Here is a 19,087-nt window from a genome sequence, read left to right as displayed (position 1 = left end):
ACCCTTCAGCTGCGAAGAGAGGGGGGGGTCTGCTGCATGGGCAACAGCAGACCCTCCACATCACCCTGCCCAGGCTCTGTAGCTTCAGCGTCATCGCAAGATGTCTATTCAACACGGGAGGAGACAGATACCATGTCACTCCCGAGTCGGACTGCACAGCCATTCTCGGCGGTGCAGATAGACTCTTAAGAAGCTACACCATCGTCTCTCGAGACGGACGGCTGCCGACGATGAAAGAGTAACTATTCCAAACACATCAATGTAAAATTCCATGTAATATCTTACCTAATAATGAGCAAGCTAGTGGCAAGAAAGAATGGATGCCTCCTGTTAACCCTCCCCAGCTCTTAAAAGTGAAGGAACATCTTTCATTTTGTCACGTGCTTGTGATGAATCCATTAATTTCTGAAGAAGTGTACATAGTTGGAATTATTAATAAATATTGAACCAGTATTTCCCTAATTCCAAAACCAGGTCAAGATACAACAAAGAAAGAAAACTACAGGCCAATATCAGTGATGAACATAGATACTAAAATCCTAAACAGAATTTTGGCAAACCGGATCCAGCAACACATTAAAAAGATCATACATCATGATCAACTGGGATTCATCCCAGGGATGCAAGGATGGTTTAATATTCACAAATTAATAAATGTAATACACCACATAACAAAATGAAAGACAAAAAACACATGATCATATCAATAGATGCAGAAAAAGCATTTGATAAAGTACAACACCCATTTATGATGAAAACACTCAACAAAATGGAAATAGAGGGAGCATACATAATAAAGGCCACATACGAGGAAACCAAAGCCAACATCATACTCAATGGACAAAAACAGAGAGCATTCCCCCTGAGATCAAGAACAAGACAAGGATGTCCACTCTCTCCACTCCTATTCAACATAGTATTAGAAGTTCTAGCCATAGCAATCAGACAAAAAAAAAAAAAAAAAAAGAAAAGAAGAAGAAGAAATAAAAGGCATCTAAATTGGAAAAGAATAAGTAAAACTGCCCCTATTTGCAGACGACAGGATAGTATACATAGAAAATGCTATAGACTCCATGAAAAAACTACTCAACCTAATAAGTGAATTTGGCAAAAGAACAGGTACAAAGTCAATATTCAGAAATCAAAGGCATTTGTATATACCAACAATAAACTATCAGAGATAGAAACTAGAAAAAAAATCCCATTTACTATAGCAACAAGAAAAATAAAGTACCTAGAAATAAATTTAACCAAAGAGATAAAAGACATGTACTCAGAAAACTGCATAACCCTGAAGAAAGAAATTAAGGAAGATACAAATAAATGGGAGCATATACCATGTTCATGGATGGGAAGAATCGTTGGCGGCGGCGGCAGCCGTCCGTCTCGAGAGACGATGGTGTAGCTTCTTAAGAGTCTATTTGCACCGCCGAGAATGGCTGTGCAGTCCGACTCGGGAGTGACACGGTATCTGTCTCCTCCCGTGTTGAATCGACATCTTACGATGACGCTGGAGTGTCCTCTCCAGTGAAGCTGAAGCTACAGAGCCTGGGCAGGGTGATATGGAGGGCTGCTGTTGCCCATGCAGCAGACGCCCCCTCTCTTCTCAGCTGAAGGGTCCAAGGGAAAGACGGAGTCAATACAGCTTGGCTTCAGGTGCGCCGCAGGAGTTGCCGGTGTCGACTACAACGTCAAACCGCCTTAGGGACTCCGGCTCCGGATTTTCTGTCAGGGTTTACTCCCTTAGCCTTTCCCCTGAAGAGGTATGCCGCAAGGCAGCGGAGGTTTTTTGGAGTCAGAGTTTTCCTTCTCTGACTCTTTCATACTACAGTCAATAAAGCTATCAAGGCTAACTCATAATTAAATCATGTCATCTTATCAAGACCAAAATAGATCTTTTGTTAGGCTAGAATGGGAGAACAGAGAAGTACTGTGGATTGAGCAAAAGTGCAAATTATTCAAAACTGTATCAAGTCAATAATATACAGTTGAAGGAAAGAGTCAACCAGTATATCCCTGTGACTATCCACAGGAAATGATGTAGTTAATCTGAAGATTCTGACCCCAAATCCTACCTCTGTGGTAGTTCTGTTACTAAGTCTGTTACTGATTTGTGCCTCTGGAGTTAAACGTCAAAAGAAGGTTGAAAATGTTTCTAAGACACTTATCTGCAAGGTGATTCATAAAGATATCAGTGGAATATCTCTGTCTAAATTATCTGGTTCCTCAAGTAGAATACTGACCTATGTAGTCTTGATTTGTAGCCTTAGTTCTTTAGGAAGTTAAATTATTTAAAACCAGCAGACTTTTAGACTTTCAAATTTATCACAAGTATTCCTTCAAGTAAAACAGTGTTTTGCTAATATTAAGGAATCTTGAAAAGTAGTCATACCTTTAAGTACTCAGATTTTTAGAACTGGAGATACTTACAATCAGTAAAAAGTGTCCTGAAGTACCTTTTACAGTTTAAAAATACTTTTGAATTGTACTCAATCTCATGTATATTAGCCAGGTTTGTGTATGATATGTAATTTTATTTCTTTAGTCCCTTTTATATTTGAATAACTCCCCATTAATATTGTTATGCCATTTACATTTTGAAGAAAGTGAAATTGTTATTTAGAACCTTTCCTATTTTAGATTTGTGTGATTTTTTAATAGGATTTTTCAATCTGTTCCTTTAGATTTTGGATCAGTAAACCATGACTGTATGCCAAATCAGGCCTGTGTCTTGTTTTTCTAGAGCACTCTAGTTAACAATGTGTTTTATATTTTAAAAATTATTTTAAAAATAAATGAATAAACAATTATGTTTCAGGGGGTCGGGGAAGGTAGAGAAGGCCAGCAGCCGAATACTGAATGATGGTTTATTGAATATGCAACATGGCGGACTGGGGTTAGGGCAGACACCAACAGTGAGTGTCAGGGTGGAGTGAGTTTTTAAGTAGTTATGAGACGTAGAATATGTAAGCAGTATAGGCTAGGCTAAGATGCCCCCTTGTACAGCCAGCAGGTTGGTGGTTGGACAGTTGCCATCTCCTGATAGTCACTTGAGTCTAGAGCAACTAGGGGCAGCAGATTTATTGGGGGTTAGGCAGTCCCTGACACCAGCAGTTACTGTGGGGGCTTGCTAAAACCGGAGCTGGGTTCCCAGAACCCAGGTCTTATGCCTAAGACAAACAAGTTAATCAAATAATATCCAATGTAAATTGATTGTGGCCCAGAAGCCTAAAATATTTACTATCTACCCTATCGGTAAAAACTTTGCTGACCCCTGTTAATGCTCATGTCATTTTGACAAGAATAGTGTGTCTGTTTAATGGCACTGCACATGAGATTACCTCAAATCAAAATTGTCCTACAATGATGTGATTTTTGAAAATTTGATTAAAGTAAATAACCACCAAGTAACTCCTTTCAAAAACTATGTTTCCCCTTTGCAATCAGCGTATAATGCAGGAGTTACCTTGCATGGGAACCTAGGAGATAACTTATTTCCTTTCTTTCTTTTTTTCTTTCACAACTTGATTTTAGTATCCACTGATTATTCTTGCCTTAATCAAGTATTGTGTCAGGGGTTTTAAAATGTAATTTTCTAATTCTGTTATTTTTCCTATTTTACTGGACGGAATTCTTCTGTAGTAAGTTATGACACTCAGTTTCTCCTAAAGAGATATGATAATAAATGGTTAAATTTTGGGCTTAATTATTAAGTTTCAGAATAAGGAGTTGATAAACATTTCATCTAGTAATGATTGATGGATTTCCCTCCAGTACTAATGTCTGCCTCTGACTCTTAATCCAGTGTGTTCTCATTCTACTTTTTTGCTTGTGTATACACCTTGCTTTTCCCAAACATTTCAAATTAAAACACACCTAACAGCTATAATAAGCATTTCATAATTAGAGTTTTAGTCTTTTTGATTAAAAATAAGCTTTTGGTGGTTAATTTGGATAGCTTAAAATTCTAGCTAGGGAAGTTTAAATTCATATATTGTTCTCCATTAAATTCCCTATAGTACAAATGGAGATTTTTAATTCTTTCTTATTTTTCTTATCAAAATATCCTTTGCAGAATCTTTTACCAGAAGAGCATTGGATTTTTATCTCAATGAGGTGCTCCTCTAAAGAATTACATGACATTGAAGAGGTCACTTAATGTCTATAAATTCAGTGGCTAAAGTATTAGATTAAAATATATGTTGATAAACAAATCTGGATTAGGAAGATAATGAAATATTACCAGTAGTTCTACTCTGGTTACCAATATCTCTTCTTTACTGCTAACAAAGCTAGATTTTAAAGTTGTGGTAAAGATATGACCCTTTATTTCTGATTGAATTATAATCTCTTTTCTTACTGAGTTATCTATCATCTGATATGACTTAAAAATGCTGTTATGATTATTTGGTAGGAAAGAAGAGAATTAAATTGGCATTACTGATAGTTGCTATTAATAATGAAGGAACTAAGAGAAGAATTGAGGGTAAGGAGAAAAAATAAAAGATAAAATATCTGTGAGTAGAGAATTAAAGTGCTGTTGGAGTAACTGCATAACTGGAAAAGAGTAAATCCACAAACTAATTAGAGATAAGCCCCTCAGGAAATAATTTGAGTCCAGGGATCAATCAATAAGGAATGTGTATCTAAGTAGATACTAAATGGATCTCAGAATGAATACCTTAATAAATACAAATTCGAGAGTTCAAAAAGTTACTAGAACTTTTATCTTCTGCCAAAATAGTTCAACTTTTTCTTAGTCTGGATTAAAATAATTGACTAATTTTGGAAGAACATATGATAATCTACTATGGAAGAGAATGTCTGTATAAATATGACTCCCCTTAAATCAGATAGTAGTGCTCATAAAATAATGGTCAATTTGGAGTGTGTGATAGAAATACAATTCTACCAAGAATCTCCATTCGTTATTATGGATGAAGCAAAAAAGTGTTTTTAACATTATCTTCCTCATTGCCCTGTTACAAGATCCAATATCTTAGTATTTTTATGATTAAAAAATGTTTTATAATGTGGAGACACCAGTATGTTCATTGTGTGGGGCCAAAACTGTAAACTTTACCACCCATCCTGCTGTAACTCTACTAATGAGTATTTTAGTTTTGTTATTAAAAACCTGGACATATCCCTATACTCCAACTTCAAAAGTTGTGTATCTAACATGTAGGGATAATGAAAATTATAACTGATACACATTTAACTAGCAGAATATGAGAAGGTTTTTCTAGGCCAAATGATCCCTCCTAAACCATGACATTTGTATAATAAACCAGATCAAAACTCTAAGAGCATCACAAAAAAATTATCCTCTCCAAAATTAAAATAATTCTGAAGTCACTTTCCTAACATAACATACCATAAAAACTATAACTACTTATACCCTTACAGCTTCTGATAAATGTCAAGATAGTTTTTTTAGTTCTATGAAAAAGGATATGAGCTTGAATATCATTTATAAAAGTAGTCTTTTATTTATAAATTATTTTTTACTGTAGTGCATTGAAATATCAGTTATCACATATAATCTATGGAAATTTAATCCAAGAAAAGAGGTGGGAAAGACAATAGAAGGGGCACCAATAGCAAAAAAGTTGCATAATAATTATAGTTTGGATTATAATCTGCTTAAAAATACCTATCAAATAAATAGCTATTAAAAATATACTTATAGTAATAATGGACACTCTCTTCCCAACACGCATTTTATACACACTGCTAGTTTATATTAAGGTTGTCTAATAATGATACTAATCATTTAAATGCTAGCTGTAATAATACTTGTGTTCCAATATATTATATTTCAGATTTTTCACAATCTGAAAGTAGAAAAATTAATAAAGTTATAAGAACTCATAGAGATCTCTACTAACACTACTGTATTTATAGACTGTGAAGAATATTATGCTTTATATTTTCGATGTAATTTTAAAACTTTTATTGTTGTTCAATTAGTTGTCCTAATTTTTCCCTCATTGCTCTCCCCTGCCCCACCTACCACACCTCCCATTATTAATCCCCACCCAGTTCTTCTTGTCCATTGGTCCTTCATACTTGTTCCTTGATTAGATCCTTCCCATTCTTTCTACTGTTTTCGCCCTCCCCTATCCCCTCTATCACTGTCAGTTTGTTTCTTATTTCCATATCACTGGTTCTGTTTTGCTCATTTGTTTGTTTTTGTTCATTAGGTTCTGCTTATAGGTAGGATCATATTGTATTTGTCTTTTACTGCCTGGCTTATTTCACTTAGCATAATGTTCTCCAGTTCCATCCAAGCTGTCAAGTGAAAGGTAGAAGTTCCTTCTTTCTTTCTGCTGAATAATATTCCATTGTGTAAATGTACCACAGTTCTTTGATGCACTCATTTACTGATGGGTACTTAGGCTGTTTCCAGCACTTGGCTATTGTTAATTGGGCTGATAGCACAGGGGTGCATAGGTTTTTTTGAATTGGTGTTTCAGGATTCTTAGAGTATAATCCCAGCAGTGAGATTGCTGGATCAAAAGGCAGTTGCATTTTTAGTTTTTTCAGGGAATTCCATACTATTTTCCACAGTGGCTTACTAGTCTGCATTTCCATCAAGAGTGAAGTAGGATTTGCTTTTCTCTACATGCTTGACAGCACTTGTTGTTTGTTGATTTATTAATGATGGCCATACTGACTGTTGTGAGGTAGTATCTCATTGTGGTTTTAATTTGTATCTCTCTGATAGCTAGTGATATTGAGCATCATTGGGAGAACTGAACAGGGACATGCAAAAAAAAAATGAAACTAGTTCACCAACTTACACCACACACCAGAATAAATTCAGGTGCATAAAAGACTGAAATATAAGTCACAACACCATGAAAGTCCTAGAGGAAAATATAGGCAGTAAAATTTCAGATATCCCACATAGCAATATTTCCAATGATATATGTCCTGAGCAAGGGACATAAAGGAAAGAATAAACAAATGGGACTACATCAAATTAAAAAGCTGCTTCTGCACAGCTAAAGAAAACAGCAGCAAAATAAAAAGGGAACCAACCACATGGGAAAACATATTTGACAATGATACCTCAGACAAGCGTTTGATATTTATGTAATTTTTCTAATATTTTTGTATTATAGGAAAACTCAATCCTTTTTTTAAGGATTCTTAAATCCTTAACATCAGAAAATGTTTGTAAATTCTAGGATGCTATTTTTGACATCTGAAGTTAATGCCCCAGTATCACAATTTAAAGACCCATACTTTAAATTTTGTTGGATGAGAGATGGTTGATATTTTCATGACATTAAAGTAAAATCTATCTTATTCATTATTAAATTTATATATTTTAATGTAGAATCTCTTGCTTTTGTATTAGTAATCTCTCTCTATTACTGGACATTTTCTGTGTTCAAGCATCATCTTGTATCTGGCATTTTGAGGCTGCAGCCTTTCTTCCTTTTTCCTTCACTGTAAAATGTTTCGTATGTGTCATGTGCATTGACTGTCACCACTTTCTTCTAGTTTATTCTTCAGCCACTCAGCTCTGGTGTCAGTGCCACTGTTGCAGTTGTGTCTGTATTCTCAAATACAACAGACACTCCTCTGACTTCTTATTGGAACTCAAAGCAGAATTCAACAGAATTGGTCACACTTTTCTTTCTTTAAACACTGTCATATAATGGCTTTCATAATACCATGTATTCCTCATTTTCTTTTTCTGTTGCCAATAAAAATTAATATTTTATACTACCTTAAATATTGGAATTCATCCAAGTTCTCCCCTAGAATCTCTTATCTTTATTTCTGTATTGACTTATTATTCTAGTCTTCCCTTGTTCCCTTGAGACACAGATATTCACACAGGCATACTTGGCTATCTTTCTATTAATTAATGGATCAACAATTTCATTTCCAGGTCTCAGAAGATAAATGCATCTCATTATTAACTTATTTATTTATGTGATTATAATATCTTGTTTGCACTGGAAGATGTTTCTTCCATGATAATATTCTCATTCTTAAATTGTAAGAAGATTCTTTTTGAAGTAATTTTGCATTTGCGTACAATCAGAATTCCAGGGCAGTTTATACATATATTTTTCAATTTTCAGTCCTTAAATTTATACTGTATTCACAGGCATGGGAATCCTCTGCAGAGAGGAATCCCTCTATTCTTATATAATTTCCTCATGCTTTCCTGAATTACTGGATTAATGCTTCAAGGCTACTTCACAGGGTAGGTAGATCAGCAGCTATTTGTGCCTTCTGTCTTACTGGAGAACATTCAGTTCCAACTCAAGACATCAGTTTATTTTCAGCTCTAGTGATAAATAAGTGATGTAATTTTAGGCAAGCCTTCTCAAATAACATCCCTCATTTATCCATGCTAGGTATGTTGGGGAGGTCAATATATATGTTACCAATACTCTTTTTTTTTTTTAAATGAAAATGCCTGATACATGTGAGACATTATTATCATTTTGATAAAATCACACAGGACAGGAAAGCAGAAAATCCATCTTCCAATCTACCATCTTTTAATTAGGTCTGTGACCATGTATGTATGAAATAAGTAATTGGTTTCAATGCCAAGGTAGTCTTCAATTTCAGTGTTTATGTCAGTTCACTTTTTTATGACCTATTAAATTAAATTATTTAGTGATATATAATAGTGAATATGTATAGTTTTTTTTTCTTTTTGCAACAACTTCTAAGATAGAGAAAGGAACCTTTCCTTACATAATTACATCTGTCTACTCAATGAGTATAATAATATATTTATGTAAGTCCAGTTATCATTGTTATATTAAGTTAATGTGGTTGAAGACAAATTATACCTATTGTTGAAGTCTTTTTGTGCAATGAATTAGCACTTTTAGAAAGAGAATGGACAATAGAATTGCTTATACAACATATTTACAAATAATTATCCATGCTGAGCATGCACTTAGTACATAGTGTCTTTTAAAATCATGTTCAGTGGCAGTTAAAATGCAAAATAAATGAAAATAAGTTGGGCTTCAAAGAAAGAAATCAAAACTTAAGAAGAATATTATGAAGCTTTGTTTCACAAATGATTATCTCTAGGAATACTTTTCTTGTTAATTTTTATTCAGGAAGCTTTGAATTGCCATAATGGTTTAGAGCAGGTAACTGGAACCACCTAATGTTCCTTCTTGAATTACCACAAAAGAACTAAAACAATATGCTATCCCCAGGGGATTTTTTCCTTTGTACTTAACATTCAGAGTTAATCATTTGTCATTCACCTGACTAGAGACCAATCCACTGTAACACTGAAAGGATGAAGAGAAACTTGTATTTTGCTAGGAACCTTGAACAACTGACTAAAATAGTACAGATTGGGATGTAAACATCTTCTTGATCATCTCAAAATTTCTAATCAGCAATGGTGGTTTATGTAAATACTTAATATATATTTCTAAATTTAAAAACATCTTTGCACAAATAATACTGGGTGGAAATTAAAAGGAAGTTGAAAATAAGTAACTTATTTTGATTGTATTAATCTATTTTTCTTTTATATTTTCAAAGTTGAGAGTGATAAATATACAGGTAAATTTAATTCCTACTTTGTGGTCCATATGTCAAATCATCTTACTAATCATTAGATGAACTGTAAAATAATTTAGGGGGTATTTTCTAATCCAAGATATATAGTTAAATATGTTATATCATTGAAAAAAATGTATTTTCCCCTCAAACTGGATTGAAGTTAGACATATATGTTGCATAATTTATTAGATCCTTTAATAAACTAATTTTTCTAAGAAGTGTCCAATAAAGTATATAGGTTACATATTTGTCTTTCTCTTATTTCAAATTAAATGCTGAAAAATCTAACAGTTTTTTGCTATTTTTAATTTTTGTAGGCCAGTTTGTATGAAAGGACAAAGCATTTTATAAAACTTTCATTTATAGTCTATTAAGACTGTCAGGAGCCTATATATGATTATATATGGATCTTTGAAGAAGTTTCTATGAATCACCTCTTCTTAATTATATCTTGTGGAAAACCTAATTAACTTCTTTAACTCCTTTTCTTTTAAAGGTTTTATTAACTTATTTTTTAGAGAGTGGGAAAGGGAAGAAAAAAGATTGGGAGGAAAGCATTGATGTGAGAGTAACATCGATCAGTTGCCTCTAATATGCACCCCGACCAGGGATCGAACCTGCAGCCCAGGCTTGTGCCCCTGCCCAGAATATAACTGGTGACCTTCCACTTTGTGGGAAAATGCACAACTACCTTAGCCACATCAATCAGGGTTAACATAGCTTCTTTTAAAATAAAACAGAGATATAAATATATCTCTGTGTTGAGATTTTAGTGAGCTTTTGGTCATATAATTTATGTAATATAGAGCAAAACTTGGCTCATATTAAGTTACTGATATCATGGAATCTTGAATTTTGACTCCATTGATGGCCTCTATCACATCAATCCATTGCTATGGGTTTTTAGGTTGGATTTTTTTTAATCCTATCTCTTGAAATATATGCATTGCCCAAAGGATTTCTTGATACCTTCCAATTTATGTTGCCACTCTCTACCTTGGAAAATAAGTTCTTCTCTTACTTGATCCATTTCTCACCACTTTTCTTCATATCTACCCATTGACTAGCTATATCCTGATTGCAATCTCCACTACATGTTGATGTACAAGAGTAAATTTATTTTTTATTTTTAAACATTTTAAAGCAGTCACTATTTATTAACTGACCAGATTGCAAAAACAACTACCATAGATACCTTAGTTCATCCTTCTAATAAGCCTATTGATCTGCTCTTCCCTGTTATAAGTATCTCTAACTTCTACAAAATGGGTGGTCTTTTTCTTCATTCCACCTTGTGGAGAAGATATTTTGAAGGGCCACAGGAAGTTATTTACTTCTTTGAAGCATTTTCTAACAGTAGGTATCTCATGAATCAGATCCTCCATGCAGATGATGTTTTACTTACCAAGAGATCAAGCAATTAATACATTACCTGTGAAGGCTATTTGTTTTTTGTTGATTTTTCCATAACCTTGCTTGTAGATCAATTCATTTACTGCCTTACGTTTGGGTTCCCACATGCAAATATATGGTCCCACAGTCCTCAGCATTGAAGCTTTGTTGAGCTTAATGAAGGTGCCATTGATCTGGTGAGGGCAAAGAAGCTGCAGCACCTTTCAAACCCTTGTACTCATGACAAATGAAAATTTGGGTTCCGAGGGTACGTAGAAGGTGCCAGCTTTTCTTGCTATGCTAGCCATTTGAATCTCAGTTCCATACTTCTGCCTTTATTCCTTGTGATAGTGCTTAGCTTTTTCATAAATAAGCTTCCTCCTTGCCTTTCAAAGCATCTTAGCACAAATTTCTTTCTCAGGCACTTGATCTTTGGCTCTGCAAAATTCCTTCACTTTTTCCTAAGGGTTTCTGGACAGTAGAAACCTTCTCCTCTTTTTATTTTACACCATTCATGGTTCCAGCTGAAAAAGAGCACAAGGATTATTTTACATAACTATATTCTCCACACATGATTAGGATCTGTTCACACAGAGTTTGTGTGTGCACATGTGTGCATGTCCATATATTTATTTTAAAATATATAATTTTCACATTAATAATAGCATCCTCTTCAACTTCTTTTTTTTTAATTGGAAAAATAATTAAAAGTAAAATTGCTAAAGTCAATTTATTTTTAAGGATGCAGGATAGGGTAGACACAAATGTTTTATTAAGTTGAAGGAAGTAACAACCTGAAGTGCAACATGTAAGTGGGCTGACTTAACCTACAGAAACTGAGAAGTTGAGAACTGGAAGCACTAGGCATTGCAAAGTAGAAAGACAAGATAGAGAACAGAAAACAAGGAAGTGATTTAAAAGTCTATAGTTGGTATAGTCTCATTTATCTTTTCTTTTGTTTCCCTTGTCTGAGGAGTTATATCAGATACAATATTGCTATTAGCAATGTCTGAAATTTTACTGCCTATGTTTTTGTCTAGAATTTTTATATTTCTGGGTATAATATTTAAGTCTTTAATGCATTTTGAATTTATTCTGGTGTGTGCATAAGAATATGGTCTAGTTTCATTTTTCTGCACATATTTGTTTAATGATAAAGGTCTGGGTTTATCTCTGGGCTCTCTACTCTGTTCCATTAATCTATGTGTTTGTTTTTTTATGCCAGTACCAGGCTGTTTGGTTTACTATGGCCTTATAGTATGGTTTTATATTAGGTAATGTGATTTTTCCAACCCTGTTCTTCTTTATCAAGATCACTGTTGCTCATGGATGGAACTAGAGAGAATTATGCTTAGTGAAATAAGCCAGGCAAGAAAGCAAAATACCATATGATATCACCTAATACAGGAAACTAAAGAACACCATAAACAAATAAACTAAATAGAGCAAGGAGCAGAATAACAGTCAATAGAGGAGAGGGGGGAGGGAGAGAAGGGGGATAAGTAAGGGAAGGGTTTAGTCAAGGAACGTGTATAAATGACTCATGGACATGGACAACGGGGAGGGATATGATTGTGGGAGAAGGGGTTGGCTGGGCGGGGGGAGCAATGGGGAAAAAATGGGACAACTGTAATTGAAAAACCAAAAAATAAAAAAATAAAAAAGATCCCTGGTGCTATTCAGGGTGTTTTGTAGTTCCATCATTTTTTTGAAATATTTGGTCTAGTTTTGTGAAATATGTCATTGGAGTCTTGATAGGAATTGCATTGAATCAATAGATTGCTTTGGGTAGCATGGACATTTTAACGATTCTAATTCTTCCTATCCATGAACATAGTATGTGCTTCCACTTAGTTGTATCTTCTTCAATTTCCTTCTTCAGTGTGTTATAATTTTCTAAGTACAGGTCTGTTACATCCTTGGTTAGATTTATTCCTAGGTAACTAAAGAGTGTTTGCATAACAAGGGAAACCATCAACAAAGTAAAAAGACAATCCATGAAATGGGGGAACATATTCGTGGATACATTTGATAAGGAGTTAATATCCCACATTTATAAGTAATTTATAAAACTCAACACCAAAAAACAAAAAGAAAACAAAACAAAAATACCCCAAACAAACCATCTAATTAAAAATTGGCCAAAGGGCCTGAATAGACCCTTCTCCAAAGAGGACATACAGCTGGCCAATAAACATATGAATAAATGTTCGATGTCACTAATCAGGTAAACGCAAATTAAACTATAATGAGATATTACCTAACACAGGTCAGAATGGCTATCATCAATAGATCAACAAACAATAAGTGCTGGTGAGAATGTGGAAAAAGAGGAATCATTTTGCACTGTTGGTGGGAATGAAGACTGGTGTAGTTACTATGGAAAGCAGTATGGAGATACTTCAAAAAATAAAAACGGATCTGCCTTATGACTGAGTGATTCCATTTCTCAAAATTTATCTGAAGAAACCCAAAACACTAAGTCAAAATAACATAAGCACCGCTATGTTCATTGCAGTGTTATTTACAATCACCAAGATATGGAAACAGCCCAAGTATCCTTCAGTAGATGGATGGATAAAATAACTATGGGACATTTACACAATGGGATACTACTCAGCCATAAAAAAGAAGAAAATTTTATTGCCTGAAACAGAATGAATGGACCTGGAGAATATTATGCTAAGTGAAGTAAACCAGTCAGAGAAAGACAAGTACCATATGATTTCACTCATATATGGAATCTAAGGAACCAACTGAACTAAAAAGCAAAATAGAGACAGAATCATAGAGAGAGAGCAGGCTGACAGCTCTAGGGGTAGGTATTAGGGGTAGAGGGACCTAGCAAAAATGAAAAAATAACTCATGATTGTGGTCAACAGTGTGGCGATTATGGGGAGTAAATGCAGGATAAACAGTAATGGAAAATATACAATAAAAAATAATCTATACTTGAATAGTTAATTTTGAGCTCTGCTCCCCTTGCATACACACATGCTAAAGATGCAATAAAAAACAAACAAACAAACAAACAAGCAAAAAACATGTTGAGCCCTGGCTTGTGTGGCTCAGTTGATTAGAGCATCACCCTGTATACTTAAAGATCATCCATTTAATACCCCAACCGAACACACGCCTAGGTTCAGGTTTGGCCCCTGGTAAGGGCATATATGAGATGCAACGGATCAATGTTTCTCCCTCAAATAGATGTTCTCTCCCTCTCTCCCTCCCTCCCTTCCTCTTTCTCTAAAATCAATAAGCATGTCCTCACGTGAGGTGAAAACAAACAAACAAACAAATGATTGTTAGACAAGTTTACTAAGATGCATCATATGCTCTGAAAAAAAATCTATCTAGCCGTGCACTGCTGGAAATCATTTAAAATTGGATTTCAGGGGAGTTGTACCACATTTTATGGAACAGTTTCCCCAATTAAGAAAATAATATAAATAGCTGTGAACTATACTATGGGGTTTTCTTTAAAAATAACAACAACACACACTCATCATTTGAAAAAATAAAGCTGTAAAACAAAATGTCTCAGCATTTCTCCTGGCAAAAGTTACAAACATAATGACCCTGTAAACAGATTTACATGATCATTGGGTTGCTCATTATTGAATTTCTATTATGTTTTTCACAATGTTTATTTAGTGCTTAGACTACTTACAAAATCTTGCAAGTGTTTATCCAATCTTTACCAAACTCTCATGCTTGGGCCACCAGAAGTCCAATGGGTCATTGAGATACTTCTGATTAAATCTTCCTTGCTGTCATTTAGGTCAGCGGTTCCCAAACTTTTTGGAACCAGAGACTGGTTTCATGGAAGACAATTTTTCTATAGACTGAGTAGGGGTATTGTTTTGGGATGAGTCAAGCATATTGAACTTTTTGTGCACTTTATTTCTATTATTATTACATTGTAATATATAATGAAATAATTCTACAACTGACCATAATACAGAACCAGTGGGAATCAGTGACATTTGTTTTTTTACTCATTTTGGCGGGGTTAGCATTTGGGCTTACCAAAATTGTGACAGAGACAAGAGCGCAGTGCTGGAAAGAGGCACAGACAGAAGCGGTAAAATAATGGGTGGGCCACACACAGACTAAAATAAGTGTCGATTTTGACTTAAAGCCTGCCACCAGATGCAGCTGTACAATTGAAGTACATCAACTCACTTGCCACTAGAAAGCCTGCCACCAGGTGCAGCTTAATTGTCACTCGCCGCTCACTGGTAGGGTTTTGATATGAGTCTGCAAGCAATTGATTTATTATGGTCTGTGTACAGTCAAACCTCTCTGCTAATGCTAATCTGTATTTGCAGCCTCTCCCCAGGGCTAGCATCACCTCCTCAGCTCCACTCAGATCATCAGGCATTAAATTCTGATAAGGAGCGCACAACCTAGGTCTCTCACAGTTCACAGTACACAGTACGATTCGTGCTCCTATGAGAATCTAAAGCTACCTTAATCTGGCAGGAGGTGGAGCTCAGGCAGTTATGCAAGCGATGGGGAGCTGCTGTAAATACAGATAAAGTTTTCGTTCCCTCACCTGCCACTCACCTCCTGCTGTGCCACCCAGTTCCTAACAAGCCACAGACTGATACCAGCCCATGGCCTAGGGGATGGGGACCCCTGATTTAGGCTATAGCATATTGATAATTAAGTTGCTCACTGTTCATTTTCTTAACAAGGTAGGAATGTATTCTAGTGTGTATCAATTTTTAAATCCTGTTACCCTGTGAAAATTTAAACACCAATGAGTTATAATCTCATTGTAGATGAGGAGAAGTTAAAATGTGGACAGAAGTTTTATTTTCATCATAGTTAGATTACCCTATTTAAAATATATAATGTAAATTTGAAACCTCATGACCATATTACTTAAATTGAATTTTATAATTTGACTTTACCGAAACTCATTTTTAACCTATTCTTTCCAACTGCAATGAAGTCTAGCCAATTTATATAGGATTGTACCTGTTAGATATTTTGGGTGCTCTGTTTAATCATTCTCTTCAGCTTTATTAATAGCTTTATACCTGCAATATTTTGTTAATGAATATGGCAACAAAGTCTCATAACAATAAAATTGATAAGTATAATATAATCTTAATGATTTAAAGGCTATGCTAATGTGATAACTGTTTGAATCAACATTAACTTAAAAGAAAATTTACTTTATATATGGTGAAATTGTATTTTAATTTTTCATAATCAAAAAGAAAACAAAATCAAACTCATACTCATATGTTCTCTTTCTGTGTTTACCTTCTTGATTCTTGGTCATTGTGTTCCTTTCCTAGAAATTAATTAGATTATTCATTACAACTTTCTCAGCCAATGGTATATTCTTTCATGAATAGAAAATATTTAGTATTTTTGAATTGTGGAAGGAAGAAAGAAAGGAGGATGGGAAGGAATTCAAGTCTTCAGGTTTATATATCCGTGAGAAATGCCAGTGTTTAAAAAATTATTTGTCACTAAAGATATTATATAATTAATATAATTAGAAATTTTATATTTTATTTATCTTCATGTCTATTTTACCATTCTAGCATAGTGCTTTGTGCATAACAGACACTCCATTTTTTAAATTGACTAATGTTTTGTCCATTTTAGACATTATTTCAAGGTTGTGATTCTTGAATATTAAAAGCATTAAACTGGTCCTTTAAAATGCATAGTTAATAACCTTACTGTAGTAATCATTTAAAATTATATATGTATATCCAATGGTCATATCGTACATCTTAATATTATACAATAATATATGCTGATTAAATCACAATACAGCTGGAAAAGACAAAAAAAAAAAAAAAAGTAAAAATGTATTGCTATGCCCTGATCTGTGTAGCTCAGTTGTTTGGGAGTCATCCCATAAAGTGAAATTTTGCCAGTTCGATTCCCAATCTGGGCATATTGCCAGGGTTGTACATTCAAGAGACAACCAATCCATGTTTCTCTCTGGCATGGATGTTTCTCTCCCTCTCTTTATTCATCCCTTCCCTTCTATCTAAAAATAGATAAGTAAAATCTTAAAACAAGTATTGCTAAAGTTACTTTTGGCATTGAACGTGAATATTGAAATTGCTTTATATTTAGATGAGACCAACATTACTTCTGTATCCTTTCAAATATTAAATCTTTAATATCCTTGAAATTTATTTTCACATTTATCGTGTTTTTGTTGAAAATAATATGATGCCCATCAAATAGCTTTAGACGATTAACAAAATACATTGATCCACACAATTATAAAGATCCAGAATTTGGGTTTATTTCCAAGATTGCTTGATTGGGGTTCTGACTCTTAATTATCTGGGTTTTTGTTGCTTATCCCTTTTGTGGGAACTCACATTGACTTCAGGCTGCCTTCTTGCATGTAGAGTAATGCCAGTGTTAGTTTCAGAAATATTATTCGTACACCAAATTTTCAAGCACAGGATCGAGAAAGACTACATATAGCCCCAACTTGCCAGCAAAATCCCAAAATACACTCTAATTGTACTGACTGGGATCACATGACCACTGAGGACAATCGCTGTTACAAAATGCATGCACTGACTAGATGAAGATCATTTATCATTTTATCCTAGAACTAGATGTGTGCCCGCTGTCCCAAGATACGTGGATACTAAGCAGAAATCAGTGTTCTGGGGAAAAGTCAAACAGGGAGTGCTGCCAAAGACACAAAACGTGTAGGCAACATGTTCACAACTTGCTTCCTTTTATGTTTTGAATATTTCCATACTTTAAATCTGTCAATATTTTTAATGTTTCCATACATTGTATTTTTCTATATATTAAAAACTTCTAAATCATGCATAAATGGGAGAAGCACAATAATCCAACCTTTCAAAAAATAATAAAATAGGAATTACTATGTGGGCTATGTAGCGATAATATAATCAAGAACACATTATTCATATACAGATTCAAAAAACTGAAAAATGACCTCTTTGTAAGAACAGACAAACAAAGAATCACTATCATGACTAGTTTTCAAACACATTCTACTTTTCTGGGAATGTGGTGAATTTTTTTGGAACTATTCCAATTGGCTGCCTATCCTATTACATGCATGCATGTATGTATGTATTTTGGATTCAACATACATATATATATGTAAAAGGTGTGAAATATTTCTAAGGAAATTACAATTTGTTGCTGTGTGGTTTTAGGGATAAGACTTACTATTTGAATTTAACATATGTTTATACATGTTTGAGAAATATACATTATTGATCATACAGGCACATCAAAATATTACAAGAAGGTATTCTAAAGTAGTGTTTATAAGCAAAACTCTGGAGTTCTTCTGCTTGGAATTGAAACCCTGTATTGCCAGTTCTTGTTCATATGACTTTGTCTAAGGTTTTCTGACTTCAGTGTGTTTACCTATATAATGAACATATCCATAGCAACTTTCTCACATGGTTGTTATGAAGAACAATTAAGATAACTCATATGTGCACCTAAATGTTATTTTGTGTAAGTTAATTGCTTTACAAAGGTAATTGGTGTGATTATTAAGTTAGCACCCCCACAATGATATAGAGAAACTGACTCTCCTAAGCAATTCACATTCAGATTTATTTTGAATTTTCAGGTTTTAATCTTGTGAGAAAATTTAATAGAGCAAGAGAAGTACCAAACTAGATATAAGTAATATACTACTTCTCATATTTTCCATTTGGAACTATGTTTTTCAAAATATATTTCAAATTGCTTTTCTTAATAATGGGTGCCTGATAAATTTTTGGCAGTTGTTTGCTTATATGTGATACCTACATATCTCAAGTTTTGCCTGTTTACTTAACTGATTTAAATCTCCCTAGAGTCTTGGAGGGCAAAGCCTCTCCCCCAGCACTCCCCCTTCATGCCTTCCATCAATGAGGGTTGGATGGAAGCACTTTTCTAAGGCTGCACTCTTTTAAAAAGAACATATAGAGAGCATTGAGTGTGAGCACAAGACAAAATGATATTCTTCCAAATCTCTTCTTTCCACCTGTCATGCTGCTGAGGGAGAAATTTGACAAAGAATTTTTAAAATAGGTCTCTTCCTCAAACCACAGCTTGATTTTTGTCTTATGTTATTTTAAATCAGATGCTCCTA

General features: G+C 34.3%; 1 pseudogene; it reads right to left on the bottom strand.

Annotated features, from left to right (window-relative positions):
• Nucleotides 1-10,766: 10,766 nt before the first annotated feature.
• On the bottom strand, nt 10,767-11,478 carry LOC150010085 (large ribosomal subunit protein uL30 pseudogene; annotated as a pseudogene).
• Between the last annotated feature and the right edge of the window lie 7,609 nt (nt 11,479-19,087).

This window comes from Furipterus horrens, unplaced genomic scaffold (genome assembly GCF_987537825.1).
Source record: "Furipterus horrens unplaced genomic scaffold, mFurHor1.1.pri manual_scaffold_5, whole genome shotgun sequence".
Lineage (NCBI taxonomy): Eukaryota > Metazoa > Chordata > Mammalia > Chiroptera > Furipteridae > Furipterus > Furipterus horrens.
This window is presented reverse-complemented; position numbering and strand designations above follow the sequence as displayed.